This window comes from Mustela putorius, unplaced genomic scaffold, assembly GCF_011764305.1.
Source record: "Mustela putorius furo isolate JIRA1106 unplaced genomic scaffold, ASM1176430v1.1 tig00001501_pilon_pilon_pilon, whole genome shotgun sequence".
In the NCBI taxonomy this organism is placed as follows: Eukaryota; Metazoa; Chordata; class Mammalia; order Carnivora; family Mustelidae; genus Mustela; species Mustela putorius.
Genome location: NW_025421769.1, coordinates 51,140 through 66,686, shown reverse-complemented (window position 1 = coordinate 66,686; position 15,547 = coordinate 51,140). Strand labels below are relative to the sequence as shown.

The 15,547-nt window shown below is 50.5% G+C and overlaps 1 protein-coding gene and 1 pseudogene across 1 annotated transcript in view; both read right to left on the bottom strand.

Moving 5' to 3' along the window:
• The window catches only part of LOC123394119 (ral guanine nucleotide dissociation stimulator-like), a 153,818-nt gene extending 147,795 nt beyond the window's left edge, over window positions 1–6,023 (bottom strand). The window contains exon 1 of the mRNA XM_045087800.1: window positions 5,836–6,023. The gene's annotated coding sequence lies outside the window, so the exon portion shown is untranslated. The remainder of the gene's footprint in view (window positions 1–5,835) is intronic.
• An 8,840-nt stretch (window positions 6,024–14,863) lies between these two features.
• Window positions 14,864–15,547, bottom strand: part of LOC123394125 — a 47,815-nt pseudogene continuing 47,131 nt past the window's right edge.

Here is a 15,547-nt window from a genome sequence, read left to right as displayed (position 1 = left end):
ACTGCCTTGATGAAACACCAGTGGCCTTTAGGCTAGCATTCGTCCTCCATAAGACAAATCTAAGCTCGGGCCTCACAATTCCTCTTAATGCAGCACTTTCTCTAGTGTTGAGGTTGGGCATTGCTGCCTCCTGTGGACTGAATCCTGTCCCTCTAAAATTCATGTGTTAAAGCCTTCACCTCCAATGGGATGGTGTTTGAAAATAGGGCCTGTGGAAGGTCTTAGGTTTAGATGAGGTCACAAGGGTGGGGCCCTCATGATGGAATTGATTCCCTCATAAGAAGAAACATTAGAGACCTCTATTTCTCCATTTCTTGAGGATACAGCTAAAAGGCAGCCTTCTTAGGTAAGAGGAGAGCTGTTGGGCACCTTGATCTTGAACTTCTCAGCCTCCAAATCTCTGAGAAATTTCGGTTCCCACCCAGACTGTAGTATTTTGTTATTGCAGCCTGAGCACTTACACATTACCTCTGTGTGTGTTTAATTAAAAAACCTAAATAGCATTTTAGATATTATGGATATCACCATAAGAATAATTAAAAAGTGATGCATTTGAATTGTAATTTAAAGAAAAATTTCATAGTGACTGAACAGGAGGAGGAAAAAATGAAATATCGAGGGTTTAGAGCTTCAGTGATCTAGAAAATGCTATTATCAGTGATAACTTATAAGATGGTTAATAAGAGGACTATGAGGAAAAAATGTAGGGTATTTTGACTGGAAAAAAAAGATCCAGATGATTTTTGGAGGAAGATAGAATGTGGCTCCCAACATCTTTTAATTCCATTGTGTATTCTTTCCACAAGTTTTGAAGACTATCAACATAAAATTAGTAAGTTCAAAAGGCTTGGCCTAGGAGTACCTGGGTGGCTCAGTTAAGTGTCTGCCTTCCACTCAGGTCACGATCCCAGGGTTCTGGGATGGAGCCCAGCACCAGCCTCCTTGCTCAGCGGGGAGCCTACTTCTCACTCTCCTTCTGCCTGCCGCTCCCCCTGCTGGTGCTCTCTCTCAGGATCTCTCTGTCATTTAAATAAATAAACAAAATATTGTAAAAAAATGCTTGGCACATACAGTTTATATGTTGATTAATGAAACATGTAAGGTTAGCTGGAAGGAAAGTGCATGTAAAAATGTAGTAGGGAGTAATATATATTCATAATAAGGGAAACTGATGTGGGCCATATCGGAATTAAGTTCTCAATCATTCTGTAAATCTTAAACAGTTTTAAAAATAAGTTTATCAAGGGCACCTGGATGTTTTGGTTGGTAAAGCATGCAGCTCTTGATTCTCAGGGTTGTGAATTCAAGCCCATGTTGGGTGTGAAGTCTACTTTTAAAAAGCTAAATAAATAAAATATAAGTTTATAAAAGAAAGTGAGAAATTTGAGTTAGATAAAAGTTTGAGTTTGGGGGGAGCCATTCAAATTGATAAAGTATTCCTTTAACTTCATAAAAGTTTTTGTATGGCATTTTTGTCTTCCATCTGGCAGAGTAGTTTAACTTGTGCAGAAGTAACCCCTGAGCTGCCACGGAGAGGAGCGCTGCAGGGATGGAAAGCAAACTACTTAATGAACAGCAGTATTACAATCTATAACATGACTCCAGATACACCGAGTGTAAGCCTGGACCTCAAAGACCTTTTCTCATATAAATTCTTATGCTTGTCATTTTAGCAAAAAGAAAACAGTTTACCTCCTTTATTCTACAGAACTAGAACTCCAAAGAAAGCAGTTTCTATAAGCCAGCAATGTGGTTATTAAATGGAAAGCTTGATGTAAAATGTCCATGTAAATTTCATGCCTATTTAAGCCTAAAGTCTATGCATCCAGGCAAAACCATGCAGCACATTCATTTGGCTTAACTGTCCTTATTTACAATAACACATTCTATTCCAAAGGATGTTTCCCATATTCCTCTTTGACATTGGGGGACCTGAATCCGTATATCCATTCTATGGGAATTACCACTTTCCAAGGAGGAAGCAAAGGATTCAGATTCTAAATTATGCAACAAACCACATTCCTTCCCTTTGTTGTTTTATATTATGTGAATCATGCTAAGAAAACCATCTTTTGCAGAGTTACTGGCTGTATGGTGATGTTGCTAATGTCAGAAGCAAACTGAATAATCCAAAAGGCAATAGCATTGTAAAAAAAAAAAAAAAATAATTTCAACTTGCATTAAAATGGCTAAAGAAGTTTGTTTCCGTGGTATTCTCAGATCAGGATAACTCTGAGAAGCATCATTTGAGAAGTTCTAACATAGAAAAGAAGCTGGAATCTTAAGTCTATTTAAGTGGATCCGCAATATATATGGTCTGATCCTCTGAAATAACCAAGAAAGAAATTATGATTTAAAGCCTATATATGATCAGTTGACCTCTGTCTTGCATTTATTCCTGGGGATCTATTGACTTTAAAGTTTTATATAGTGTCCTAACTTTTTTATAAAAATCCTATTAAAGTTTCAAAAGATACAACAACAACAAAATTTATAGAAAGATAGATCAACAGTCAAAATGCGACCAAATGTTAATAACTGCTGACTCTACAACAAAGATAGATGGGTGTTCATTGTACTGCTCTCTGAAATTCCCTACAGGTTTGAAATGTTTCATACTAAAAAATTGTAGCCTAAATCTAAAACAAAAGTTTCCAAGAATAGATCTAATAATGATCTGTTTCCTGATAAAATTTTCACTCATCTCCCAAGAAATGAATGAAAGAGAAAAGAAAGGAAAAGCCTTGGTTTCCTTCGGAGTCCAACAGAGACAGCATTTTGCCCTTCCTCATGGGCTGTTAGGGGGATTGACTGTTATGATTCATGCTCTCAAAAGATACTCAGTAATCCTCAGCTTGACCTGCTCAGAGTAGCCCCCTGGGAGCACGTTGCCGTCCTGGGCTCTGGGCCTCTGCCCTACTGTGTCCCTTCAGACTGCCAATCCAGACTCCCCTGACCCAGTCGTCCTTCCAGAAAGCCTTCCTGCCCGCCAGTATGGGATCCCACTACACTGGTGCTCACCCATCAGACCCAGGCCAGCCCTGGGGCAGGACGTCCCCCAGAGCTAGTGTCCTGGACATGGACAGTCCTCCGTGTGGAGACTGGCAAGCTGGAGCCCGCTGTGCTGCCACCTGTTTTTAGAACAAATATTGGGGTGTCTTGTGATGGGGCTCTTTCTCCCCAAAGCAGGGAAATGAGCTGCCCCCCAGTTCCATCACGCCTGTCCCACTCTTCCCCCACTGTGGAACCATTGGTACATCGCGCGCGCCTAGGCCTCCCTGACTGCCAGGGCCCCAGAGCCTTTTCGTGGCTGAAGTTGAAAATGTTTGATGGAGGTCAGTTTGGTTTTTGATGGACCTGTTGGTGGGATGAAGCCTGGGCACTCCCTGCAAGCCAACACGAAGCCTGAGCCCCTGACCAGTAAGGCAGCGCACAGCCCACGGCCGCCCCTCCCCTAGTGCTCAGAGCTCCCCTTTCTCACGGAGTCCCACTCGCTGGTGTTTCTCTCTCTTCCTGCAGGGAGAGCCCCAAATGCCCTCTCTCTGAGGATCTATCTTGTGTGCCTGGTTAGCTCCATCTTCTGGCGGGCAAGACCGGAGTTACTGACGACGACCTCTATTAGAGCGTCAGATCAAGGGGACTCCCCCTTACCCGACTCTGTGGGAGAGGAGGGGTGTCAGCAGGAAGTCCGGCCCCGTCTCTCACACAAGCTTAATTTGAGGGATACCAAGGTTGGAGTTGGCAGGGTCAGGGGGTCACAGCCAGAAGATCCTGAGGGTGTGGATGAGCTCTGTCCAGTGCCAAAGGCCCTGGTTGAGGCTCTGTCCATCCTGCAGCTTCCATGAGCAGCCGATGTGCATTGTAAAGGCCTCGCTTGCTCACACAGTTCATGTGGCTCTTGCTGTTGCCACTAAAACTCCATCTGCATGAACACTTGTCTGTCACCCACTGACCGGCACTGTCCTTGGAGGTTCGTCCCTGAGAGGATGGGGTTCAGCCAGGAAGGACAGGGAGCAAGCCGAGAGGAGTGGCATGGCCTGTGCAACTCTGCTGGCCTGGAGCAGGGTCTGGTTGCTCCAGTGAGAGTCTGGGTGATTGAGCCCGGGGGGGTTGGAGTGGCTGGAGCGTGTCACCAGACAGGGCATGGGTGAGGTGTGTTCCAGGACATGGGGCAGGGGAGCATCTGGGAGAGGACATATGAGGGCGCTGTGGGCAGCCTCCCCAATGCTCTATGGTCACTCCCAGGGCCCCGACGTCATCACTGCTGGCTTGTCCTCCTCATGATTTCAGGTCTCATCTATAGAATCCCGGATTCCTTCTTTCCAAAGCAATGCTTCTCCCTAATGAAGACAGCATAAAGGAGCCAGCAGCCAGTCCCCTAAAAATGTGGGTAAAGCGTGTTCCAGTTTTGGTGTTTACAGGAATCATTCCTAAAGAAACAGACATTTATGGCACAGACGTGCTTATCGCTTACACTTTGAGAGTCAAATAACTGGAAATGAATTAGTTGTTCAACAGAGGGGTTTCCTGAATGCTGTCACTGAGAATGCCCAAGGGGACAGAGCGACAGTGTCTGTCCACTGAGGGGACATAAGGAAGAACAAGAGCACAGCCCCGGAACCTTCCCCGGCCCACTCTGTCACATACATGTGCGCACATGTGCACACGCACACACACACACACACACACACACACACACACTACACTGAGGGTAAGGCGGAGAAGTAGGATGCCGTGTATTATAGGGGATTGTTCATTGGTAGAAGGAACATGCCTTCCTTTTTTCATCTTTAAATCATTATTTACTAAATAAACATAGTCTGGATAAAGCCTAAAGAACTCTTTTATGACCTAACTTGTTAGCAAGAAATGAGAATATTGAAGATATAATTTTAATATTTGATAACATGCCCATTAGAATAGTTGAAACATAGACTATCCAGAAAAAAAATGAAAGCATGTAAAGGTGTCTCATGGACCCAGACATTTCTCTCATGGTTTCTGCTTTTCAAGGCATGCTTCTAAATGGGAAACCTAGCTCAGAATGAAAATAGTTCATTTGTGTGTCCTGGTTGCAGGGGTTACAAGTTGTGGGCCTTTGTGATCCAGGCAGTGACATCACTGCCTGTGATCCCCTACCGGGGCCCACTCCTGGTTGGACCCCTACACGAACAGTGCTCCGGTCTGGCATCTCCTCTTCCCCCTTCTGCATGCAAGGACACATCTCATCTGTACACAGTGACCCCAACACACCCCTCGGAACAGGCCCCCAGGGAAGGTCTGGGAGCAGCCAGTGCCCCAGCTTGCAAACACACCTGGTTTCAGACACAAGTCTCTATGCTTACCTGGTTTGGACCTTAGATAAGCCATTGTGCCTGACAGGGATGGTCCTCTCTGCAAAATATGGATGAATCCAGCATGTCTTTCTATCAGATGTCCACAGGCATAGGTTGAATAATAGCTCTGATGTTAGAGGAGTGCTGTCACAGGTAGGAAATACCTCCCAATTTCCTCCCTCCTATCAACTTCTTGGAATCTGCTACTAATCAGATCCCACCCCACAGTCCCTCCTGGGGTGTGTGTGTGTTTGTGTGCACAAGCACACTCGCTCCTGAGTGCACACATGTCTTCATCGGTGCTCATATTCTGGAGTCCCAGAAGACGACAGCCCCACCTACAAAGGGCTGGGTAATAGCTTCTCAAGAACTTAGGCTTCGAATTTTCAATGAAATTCCTTAGAAAGGGACTGGCCTTGGCCCTTGGCCCTTGGCCCTTGGGTGGGAACAAGTTATGCGGATGATAGGGCTATGGATACATCCGAGGGGAGGCACCTACCTGAAGGAGCCTACTGGAAAGTTTCCATCGACAGACAGGTGCTTGATTGAAACATTTAGGTGTTTACCCCTGTCTGGGACATTCCTGACTTAAAAGTGTTCAAGGGGTGAAGTGGGGTGATATCCCAGGGGTGACAGCATGATCTCAGTATCCTGGTGGTCCGCAGAAGACCAGGTGGGCCCTGAATGCTTCAGAGTTCCCAGACATCAGTTAGGGAAAATGGCTGAAAACCATGAAGCTACATCCCAGCTTTCTACTCTGTAAAGCCCTGTACTCCGAATCACAGCATAGTTGGGTGATCACTTACCTGGGAGTGGTCTAGAAGAAGCAGAAGCCTTGGCGAGACCTCCGACACCTCGCAGTTGGTCAGTATGATCTTCATAGTCATCCTATGAGATGGTAGGGCAGGTGTTAGGACCATTTCACAGATGAGGAGACTGAGGCTGGCAGGCAGAATAACAGCCCACCAGTGGCCCAGTAACTGCACAGACAGGAGTTACTGACGACGACCTCAATTAGAGCATCAGATCAAGGGGACTCCCCTTCCCGACTTTGTGGGAGGAGAGAGATCTCAGCAAGGTTGGGCTTGGCAGGGTCACGGGGTCACAGCCAGAGGATCCTGAGGGTGTGGATGAGCTCTGTCCAGTGCCAAAGCCCCTGGTTGAGGCTCTGTTCATCCTGCAGTTTCCATGAGCAGCCGATGTGCATTGTAAAGGCCTCTCTTGCTCACACAGTTCAAGTGGCTCTGCTCTTGCCACAAAAACTCCATCTGCATGAACACTTGTCTGTCACCCACTGACCGGCTGTCCTTCAAGGTTCCTCCCTGAGAGGATGGGGTTCAGCCAGGAAGGACAGGGAGCAAGCCGAGAGGAGTGGCATGGCCTGTGCACCTCTGCTGGCCTGGAGGGGGGTCTGGTTGCTCCAGTTAGAGTCTGGGTGATTGAGCCCGGGGGGCTGGAGTGGTTGGAGCATGTCACCAGACAGGGCATGGGTGAAGTGTGTTCCAGGACATGGGGCAGGGGAGCATCTGGGAGAGGACATATGAGGGCGCTGTGGGCAGCCTCCCCAATGCTCTATGGTCATTCCCAGGGCCCCGACGTCATCACTGCTGGCTTGTCCTCCTCATGATTTCAGGTCTCATCTATAGAATCCTGGATCCCTCCTTTCCAAAGCAATGCTTCTCCCTAATGAAGACAGCATAGAGGAGACAGCAGCCAGTCCCCTAAAAATGTGGGTAAAGTGTGTTTCGGTGTTGGTGTTTATAGGAATCATTTCTAAAAAAAAACAGACATTTATGACACAGACATGCTTATCACTTACATTATGAGAGTCAAATAACTGGATATGAATTAGTTGCTCAACAGAGGGGGTTCCTGAATGCTGTCACTGAGAATGCCCAAGGGGACAGAGCGACAGTGTCAGTCCACTGAGGGGACGTTAGGTAGAACAAGAACAGAGCCCCTGAACTTTCCCTGTCCCACTCTGTCACAAACATGTGCGCACCCCCCCACACACACACGCTACACTTAGAGGGAAAGGCAGAGAAGGACGCCGTGTGTGATGGGGGATTATTCCTTGGTAGAAGGAACGTGCCTTTTTTTTTTTCATGTTTAAGTTATTATTGACTAAATAGATATAGTCTGAATAAAACCTAAAGACCTCTTGATGACCTAACTTGTTAGCAAGAAAGGAGAATATTTAAGATATGATTTTAATATTTGATAAGATGCCCATCAGAATAGTTGAAACGCAGACTACCCGGGAAATTGAAAGCATGTAAAGGTGTCTCAGGGACCCAGACATTTCTCTCAGGGTTTCTGCTTTTCAAGGCATGCTTCTAAATGGGAAACCTAGCTCAGAATGAAAACAGTTCATGTGGGGGCTTCCCGTGGTCTCTGTTCTTTCAGGAACATTCCTCTGTAATAAAATGTTATTTGTATAACAAAGTTTGAAAAGAGGGGAATCACACTTCTGTTCTGCAGACACACACAGAAGGCCATACTGTAGGATTCCAGGCAGAGGAAAATCCAAGTGGAGGTGAAGTGGCCGAGACAGAGAGCAGAGCAGCGGTTGCAGGGACTGGGCGAGGGACAGAGCAGTGAGCGATGAGGAGCGCGGGTGTCTCTGTGACAGAAACGTCGTAGAATGACATGGTTGTGCAACACCCTGAATGGACCTAATGAAACCTCCATATCCCACTGCAAAGAATGCAAGTAAAATGTTATGTAAACTCAAGTTCTACTGTCTTTAATTAAATCTAGTATGTAATTATATACATACACACAAAAGAGAAGAAATACAAAAAAAAGCAATAAGGGGGATGGGAAAGACACGCTTTCTGGTTGTAGCAAGCACGAGGTGCTCCTCGGGAGCGAAGCATGCTTGCTCCACGGAGGCAGGTGGCGGCAGCTCGGGGACCGAGACTGCTTGCTCCACGGAGGCAGGGGGCGGCAGCTCGGGGACCGAGCCTGCTTGCTCCACGGAGGCAGGGGCGGCAGCTCGGCGGGGACCGAGCCTGCTTGCTCCACGGAGGAAGGTGGCGGCAGCTCGGGGACCGAGACTGCTTGCTCCACGGAGGCAGGGGGGGCGGCAGCTCGGGGACCGAGACTGCTTGCTCCACGGAGGCAGGGGGCGGCAGCTCGGGGGCCTGCCTGCTTGCTCCACGGAGGGAGGGTGGCGGCAGCTCGGGGACCGAGACTGCTTGCTGCACGGAGGCAGTGGGCGGCAGCTCGGGGACCGAGCCTGCTTGCTCCACGGAGGCAGGGGGCGGCAGCTCGGGGACCGAGCCTGCTTGCTCCACGGAGGCAGGGGGCGGCAGCTCGGGGGCCGAGCCTGCTTGCTCCACGGAGGCAGGGGGCGGCAGCTCCGGGGCAGGACCCTGCTGGTCATCCAGGAAAGTCAAAAGGCCTGGTGGCTCTTCCGTGGCAGAGAAGTGAACGAGGGCCCTGACGACCATCTGCCCTGGCCCCAACGGGTCAGGGGGGGGCACTGGTCTTCCTATCCCACAGTGAGCAGCCGCAGCAGGGATGGCGGGGACCAGCTCAGGCCCCAGAGGTGCAGCGGGTGCCAGAGTGGCTGCTGGAACAACTTCCCGAGACACATCCTGATCTGGCTCCGGGGCCGGTGATGTAGCTCCAAGAAGAGAAAGCATCATCAGCTTGGTTGACTTCCCTCTCGCCCTTCCCTTTCCCTACCACTCAGCGTGGCCTGTGTTCAAGACCCAGCCCCTGGAAGGTGTCCCCAACAGAAGCCCATGGGGACAGGGATCTGAGATAACTCACTCCTCTCGGCCCAACTACAATCTATGGCGGCTTCCTCAGGGTGGCCCACCCTGCCTCCTCCTCAGGCCCACATCAGTTAACCCCAGTCCTCCTCACCCCCAGCCTCTGGTTCTGTGGTCTCAGCGCGCTGCCTTTCTGGCAGCAGAAGCTGGGCACGGCGCAGCAGGTCCGAGCCAGGCGCATTGACCTGCAGGTAGGCCAGTAGAGCATGCAAGTTGGGATACTCTGGAGGCTGCACAAAATCCCCTGGATACCTTTCCACCCACATATCCAGGATGGCATAGACGGCCCTGGGGACAGACATAGAGGCAGAGAAGTCAGAGGACAGGGTATGCATCCAAACCAATATCCCAGGGAACCCCTGTGGGAACCTGGGCCCCTGGGCTTCCAGCTCCTGTCCGAGACCAGTCGGACTCCTTGTCCACCTGCGACCTGGCAGTCCCGCCTGAGACAGGCCTGCTCCCACACGGCAGGCTGGCCAAAAGCCTCTGGGAGTGGGAGTCCTTGGTCAATGGGGGGAGCATTTCTGGACTTTTTAGGGGAGCTGGACACACTCCTCAGTCTGTCTCCTTGCCCATGAGCCATTTGAATTCAACTGCATGTGTCCAGGGAGGGGTGGTGTCTGGCCTCTTAATTACCCTCACTGCACTCGCCTCGCCTCTGCTCCGTGAAGATCCAACCGAGGAGGGAACAAAGGGACTCTGTCTCTAGCCAAGCCTTCCCAGGACCCTCCCCATACCTCCACCGTTACCTCCTCTGCCCAGTCACTAGGTGCCATGAGAGTGGGTCTGTTTCCACTGACACTCACCTCCCACAGGGTGTGGGATGCCTGCTGCTCCCCTGGGCTCTACTGGGTCACCACTCTCCCTGAGCCCCCTCTGAGCACCGAGTGCAGGTGCCAACAGACTGCTGTGCGATGCTTCCTAAATCCTGCGTTCTGGGTCCCAGAATTGGGGCAGAGAGAGGGCTGGGAGGGGGCAGGGATGGAGCATGACCCACTCAGGGGTTGAAGCTGTCCTCCATGCCCCTCTGCTCACACACCTACCCCAGCTCCCCAGGGCACCTTCCCAGTTTCCAGTAGAAGCTCTCAGACCTTTACCGTAAAGCAGGAATCACAGAGGTGTGCGTGAAGGTCCAGTAGCCCCTCGAACTCACAGTACCCTTACTGCCCTGCTGGAGAGGGAAGGCCCTCCTGGAGCAGCCAAAGCTTACTCACATGTTGCGCTGGTCCTGGGGTCCGCCGACCTCGTCATACGTGGAGTAAACACATCCGAATCTAGAGGAGGCCAGGGGGCATCACATGAGATGTCTGTGGATGTTGGCTCTCACCGCCTGACCCTCGACTAGCCTGCAGCCCTGGGGTGCTCTCTGTTCTGTGCAGGGATCCCATTCAGCTCCGAGACAATCGCCTCCACCTACTGGGGCTTCCTGAATGCTTGCTGAATGAAAGGGCCCCAACCAGCCCATCACCGACATCTGAGTTGCCCTGGCCCCTGCTCACCCTCAGGGTTGCCTGCTCTGGATTCACCCACACACAGTCCCCAGAAGGAATCTCAGATCTCCCTTTCAGTGGCAAAGGAGCCCAGCTCAAGATCACAGTGAGAGTCAGGAATGAGGCAGAGGTTTCATCATGAGGGGCACGGGAATGTTCAAAGAGCATGCCCACAGGCCCAACAACAGACTTCTCCACTGGCGCAGGCTACCAAGTGTTCTTTCCCTACAAGACCCCACTGAATCCCTATAATACCTCTGCCCCAGTTAGGAGCAAGGGAAGCTTGGGGAAGCTTGGGGTCCTGCCAAGTCTCACAACCAGGCATTGGCCAAATCCCACGGAGCAGTTAGGGGCAAGGGGAGGGGGTGCTCACCTTGCAAAGAGGAGGCCCAGCACCTCCTGGGTGGTAGCAAGGGTGCGATGTATTTCGAGAAACATGTGAACATAGTTTAGATCTTCTTTTAGGACGGCAGTCACCAGGTAATCTATTATGGCCTCCAATGAACTGGCACGAGTGTTCCATAGTATCAAGGTCTTATTCCTCTTCCTGGTTGAGCCATTTTCCCCCTGAGGTGAATCAGAGGAGACATGAGTCAGTGCTGTGGCCACCAGGAGGGTTGGGGCTTGGAGGGCAGAATGAGCCCCCAGATCTCAGGGACTTCTACAAGAGGTGGGACAAGAGAGCCCAGAGTCCGAAAAAGAATCGGGTGACTCAGTGTCTCATTGGGTTCAGCCTAAGACTCTTGGTTTTGCTTCAGGTCATGCTCTCCCTGTCCTGAGGCTGCGTTCCTCGTAGGGCTGTGTCCATAGGGCAGTGTCTGCTTGAGGATTCTGTCTCTCCCTCTGCTTCTCCCCACTCTCCCCTGCCTCCCTCTCAATCCATCAATCAACCAATCAATTAAGAACCCTTTAAGGAAGGGGTGTTTTTTTGTCTGGGTGGCTCAATGGGTTAAAGCCTCTGCCTTTGGCTTAGGTCATGATCTCAGGGTCCTGGGATCGAGCCCCGCATCGGGCTCTCTACTCGGTGGGGAGCCTACTTCCCCTCTCTGTCTCAGCCTGCCTCTCTGCCTACTTGTGATCTCTGTCTGTCAAATAAAGAAATAAAATGAAAAAAAAAAAAAAAAAAGAAAAAAGAAAAAAAGAAAGAAAGAAAGAAAGAAAAACCTTAAAAAAAAGAAAAGAGAAAATGTTTCTTGGTATCCATACAAAGAATTGAAGAAAATGATGTCTGAACTTGCTAGTATCTCAGGTCCTTTTGTGAGCGGAGTATTGGTAGCACGTCCCTGCATGAGTGGTATGGATCCTGTGATTTCTGATGACATAGCCCCATTGTTTTTATTTTTTTGAAAGATTTTTTATTTATTTTTTTGACAGAGAGAGAGAGGGTCACAAGTAGGCAGAGAGGCAGCCAGACAGAGAGGGGGAAGCAGACTCCCCACTGAACAGAGACCCCCCCCCCCACAACGTGGGCCTCGATCCCAGGATCGTGAGACCATGACCTGAGCTGCAGGCAGAGGCTGAACCCCCTGAGCCACCCCGGCACCCAACATATCTCATTCTTGAGATGAGAACACAGACGTTTTAGGTGAGAGCGCTTAGGATAGGAGGGCACGGAGGCTGTAGGATGCAGCACTGTTCATTAGCCACAGAAGGGGATTATATCCAGTCCTGCCCCTGTAAAGGGCTAGATGCCGGTGATAAATGACTGGCCTTCTGGACTGCCGTGCAGGGCAGTGAGGCCCCTGTTCCTCACCCTAGAAGCCCCAAAGATGTGTTCCATCAAAACAAAAGCACAGAGCAAGAGACAGAGTACCATGGGCCCCATGTCCCTTTGGATCAGAATCTCCCAACTCACTCTTGCAAATGATCATTTGCAAGATTTGTATAACCTGAGGAAGGAATGTTGGGCCAATGGAGACACCTGGGAGCATGAGTTAGGAAAATGCCTAGGCCAGGGCAAAAGGAGTCTAGATCAACGGGATGAGACCTGGTCTAAAGTCTCTTTAATGATACTCCTATAAGTATGTGGACAATGGCAGTGCTTCTGTCCAAGGCGTGGGCAGGACCATGAGGGCCAGTTTGGGGAAGAGATGGGATGCAGATTCACGGGAGTACAGGACTCTAGGAGGCCAGGCTGGCTTCTCGGAAGTGGGGCCCTTGGTGCGGCATGGGCGCCCCAGGGGTTGGGTCTCCCCCCAGCACCTGCACTCACCCTGAGCCAGCGCCAGACTCTGTTGGCCCTGTGCGGCTTCTTGTCTTTTGGGGAAGGAGAGCAGCGGATGTCAACATTCATCTCCTGCACCATGTCCTCTGGAGCGTTCTGTAAAGACAGTGCCCGGCAGCCAGGCAGGAGACCTTAGAGCCCTGTCTGGAGGCGTTTGCTAGTCTTTAGACCCAGGGCGCTCCATTCCAGACACACCACAGCCCAGGTGGCAGAGCCCTCCCCCAAGGAGAGAAACGTGGCCCAGCTTCAGGGCCTTGGATGTGCTCTGGCACAGCTAAGAGGCACCTCAGGAATCCCCGGTGCACCCAGCCCACCATGACATTGGTGTGAACAAGAAGGGATCACCAGGGTATCCACTGTGCTCACCCTCCTCCAGCCCATGGGCGGGAACCCCCCACATATCCCTCCTCCCCTCAAAGTCCAGAGGAAGGAATGGGGCTTCCCTAGGACGGTTCAGAGGGGTGGGCATCGCCTAGTCTCCTCAGTAGTAAGTACCTTATGGCGTCTCCCTCGAAACATCCTGAGGCATCGCGGGGGGGGGGGTTTCAGCCAACTTCTGCAGCATGGGAACAAGACATTTTCCTGGGGGTTCTGGTACCCAGAGCCCCGGGACGTACGTAGACAGGACGAAAACATCTTTCTGTGTCAGACGTTTCTGTCCAAATAGCCCTGATACCGGACTAGAGTGTGGGTCCTGGTTGCAGGGGTTACAAGCTGTGGGCCTTTGTGATCCAGGCAGTGACATCACTGCCTGTGATCCCCTACCGGGGCCCACTCCTGGTTGGACCCCTACATGAACAGTGCTCCGGTCTGCCATCTCCTCATCCCCCTTCTGCATGCAAGGCCACATCTTATCTGTACACAGTGACCCCAACACACCCCTCGGAACAGGCCCCCAGGGAAGGTCTGGGAGAAGCTAGGTCCCCAGCTTGCAAACACACCTGGTTTCAGACACAAGTCTCTATACTTACCTGGTTTGGACCTTAGATAAGCCGTTGTGCCTGACAGGGATGGTCCCTTCTCTGCAAAATACGGATGATTCCAGCATGTCTTTCTATCAGATGTCCACAGGCATAGGTTGGATAATAGCTATGATGTTAGAGGAGTGCTGTCACAGGTAGGAAATACCTCCCACCCAATTTCCTCCCTCCTATCAACTTCTTGGAATCTGCTACTAATCAGATCCCACCCCACAGTCCCTCCTGGGGTGTGTGTGTGTTTTGTGTGCACAAGCACACTCGCTCCTGTGTGCACACATGTGTTCATCAGTGCTCATATTCTGGAGTCCCAGAAGACGACAGCCCCACCCCACAAAGGGCTGGGTAGTAGCTTCTCAAGAACTTAGGCTTCGAATTTTCAATGAAATCCCTTAGTAAGGGACTGACCTTGGCCCTTGGCCCTTGGCCCTTGGGTGGGAACAAGTTATGCGGATGATAGGGCTATGGATACATCCAAGGGGAGGCACCTACCTGAAGGAGCCTACTGCAAAGTTTCCATCGACAGCCAGGTGCATGATTGAAACACACTTAGGTGTCTACCCCTGTCTGGGACAATCCTGGCTTAAAAGTGTTCAAGGGGTGAAGTGGGGTGATATCCCAGGGGTGACAGCATGATCTCAGGATCCCGGTGGTCCCCAGAAGACCAGGTGGGGCCCGAATGCTTCAGAGATCCCAGACATCAGTTAGGGAATGGCTGAAAACCATGAAGCTATGTCCTGGCTTTCTACTCTGTAAAGCCCTGTACTCCGAATCACAGCATAGTTGGGTGATCACTTTCCTGGGAGAGGTCCAGAAGAAGCAGGAGCTTGGTGAGACCTCTGACACCTCGCAGGTCTGGTGTTGGTCTGTGTCACTGGAATCCATAGAACCTGGAGTGGGTGGTTCCCCCACCTCCTGGGTGGCTCTGCTGGTTAAGCAACTGCTTTCAGCTCAGGTCATGATCCCGGATTCCTGGGATCGAATCCCACATAGGGCTTCAGCTCCATGGGGAGTCTGCTTCTCCCTCTGACCTTCTCCGCTCTCATGCACTCCCTCACTCAAATAAATAAAATCTTTAAAAATAAAAACAAAACAAAACAATTGGAATTGGAACTCAGTCACGTGCCTACGATAAAAATGCCTCGTCCCTGGCAGGGTGAACGCAGAGTTCTGACAGAATCCGAGGAGATAAGACTGGTGGAATGTTTTTTTCTGTGCGGGCTCACTGAAGAGCTGGGTGTGAATTTTCAGCTCCACGGTAGGGAGCAGGGTGCGGTGACAGTCACCTCAGCCATTGGTGCTGCAAGCCTTCAGGGAGTAAAACAGCGGCACTTGCTGGAACCCAGGGCCCGTCTCTGCTGCTTGGGGGCCAGCTGCAGTCGCACCAGGGGAAGTCCACCTGAGGATCAGGGCAAGAGCCCCTCCCCTAGAAGGCCATCACGAACAGCTCACCCCTCTCAAGTTCACTGATCAGAGAGGGCTGCAAAGCTGCAGAGCTCAGGGAAATCACTAGGTAGCATTCTTTGTATTTTTATTTTGTAGGCTTTTGTTTATTTTTTTCAGGTTTTTCTTACTTTCATCTCCTTTTAAAGAATTCTTATTTGAAAGAGAATGTGTGGGGGGGGTGTGGTTGGGCAGAGGCAGAGAATCTTTTTTATTTATTTATCTTTTTAAGATTTTATTTATTTATTTGACAGAGAGAGATCACAAGCAGGCAGAGAGGCAGGCAGAGAGCGGA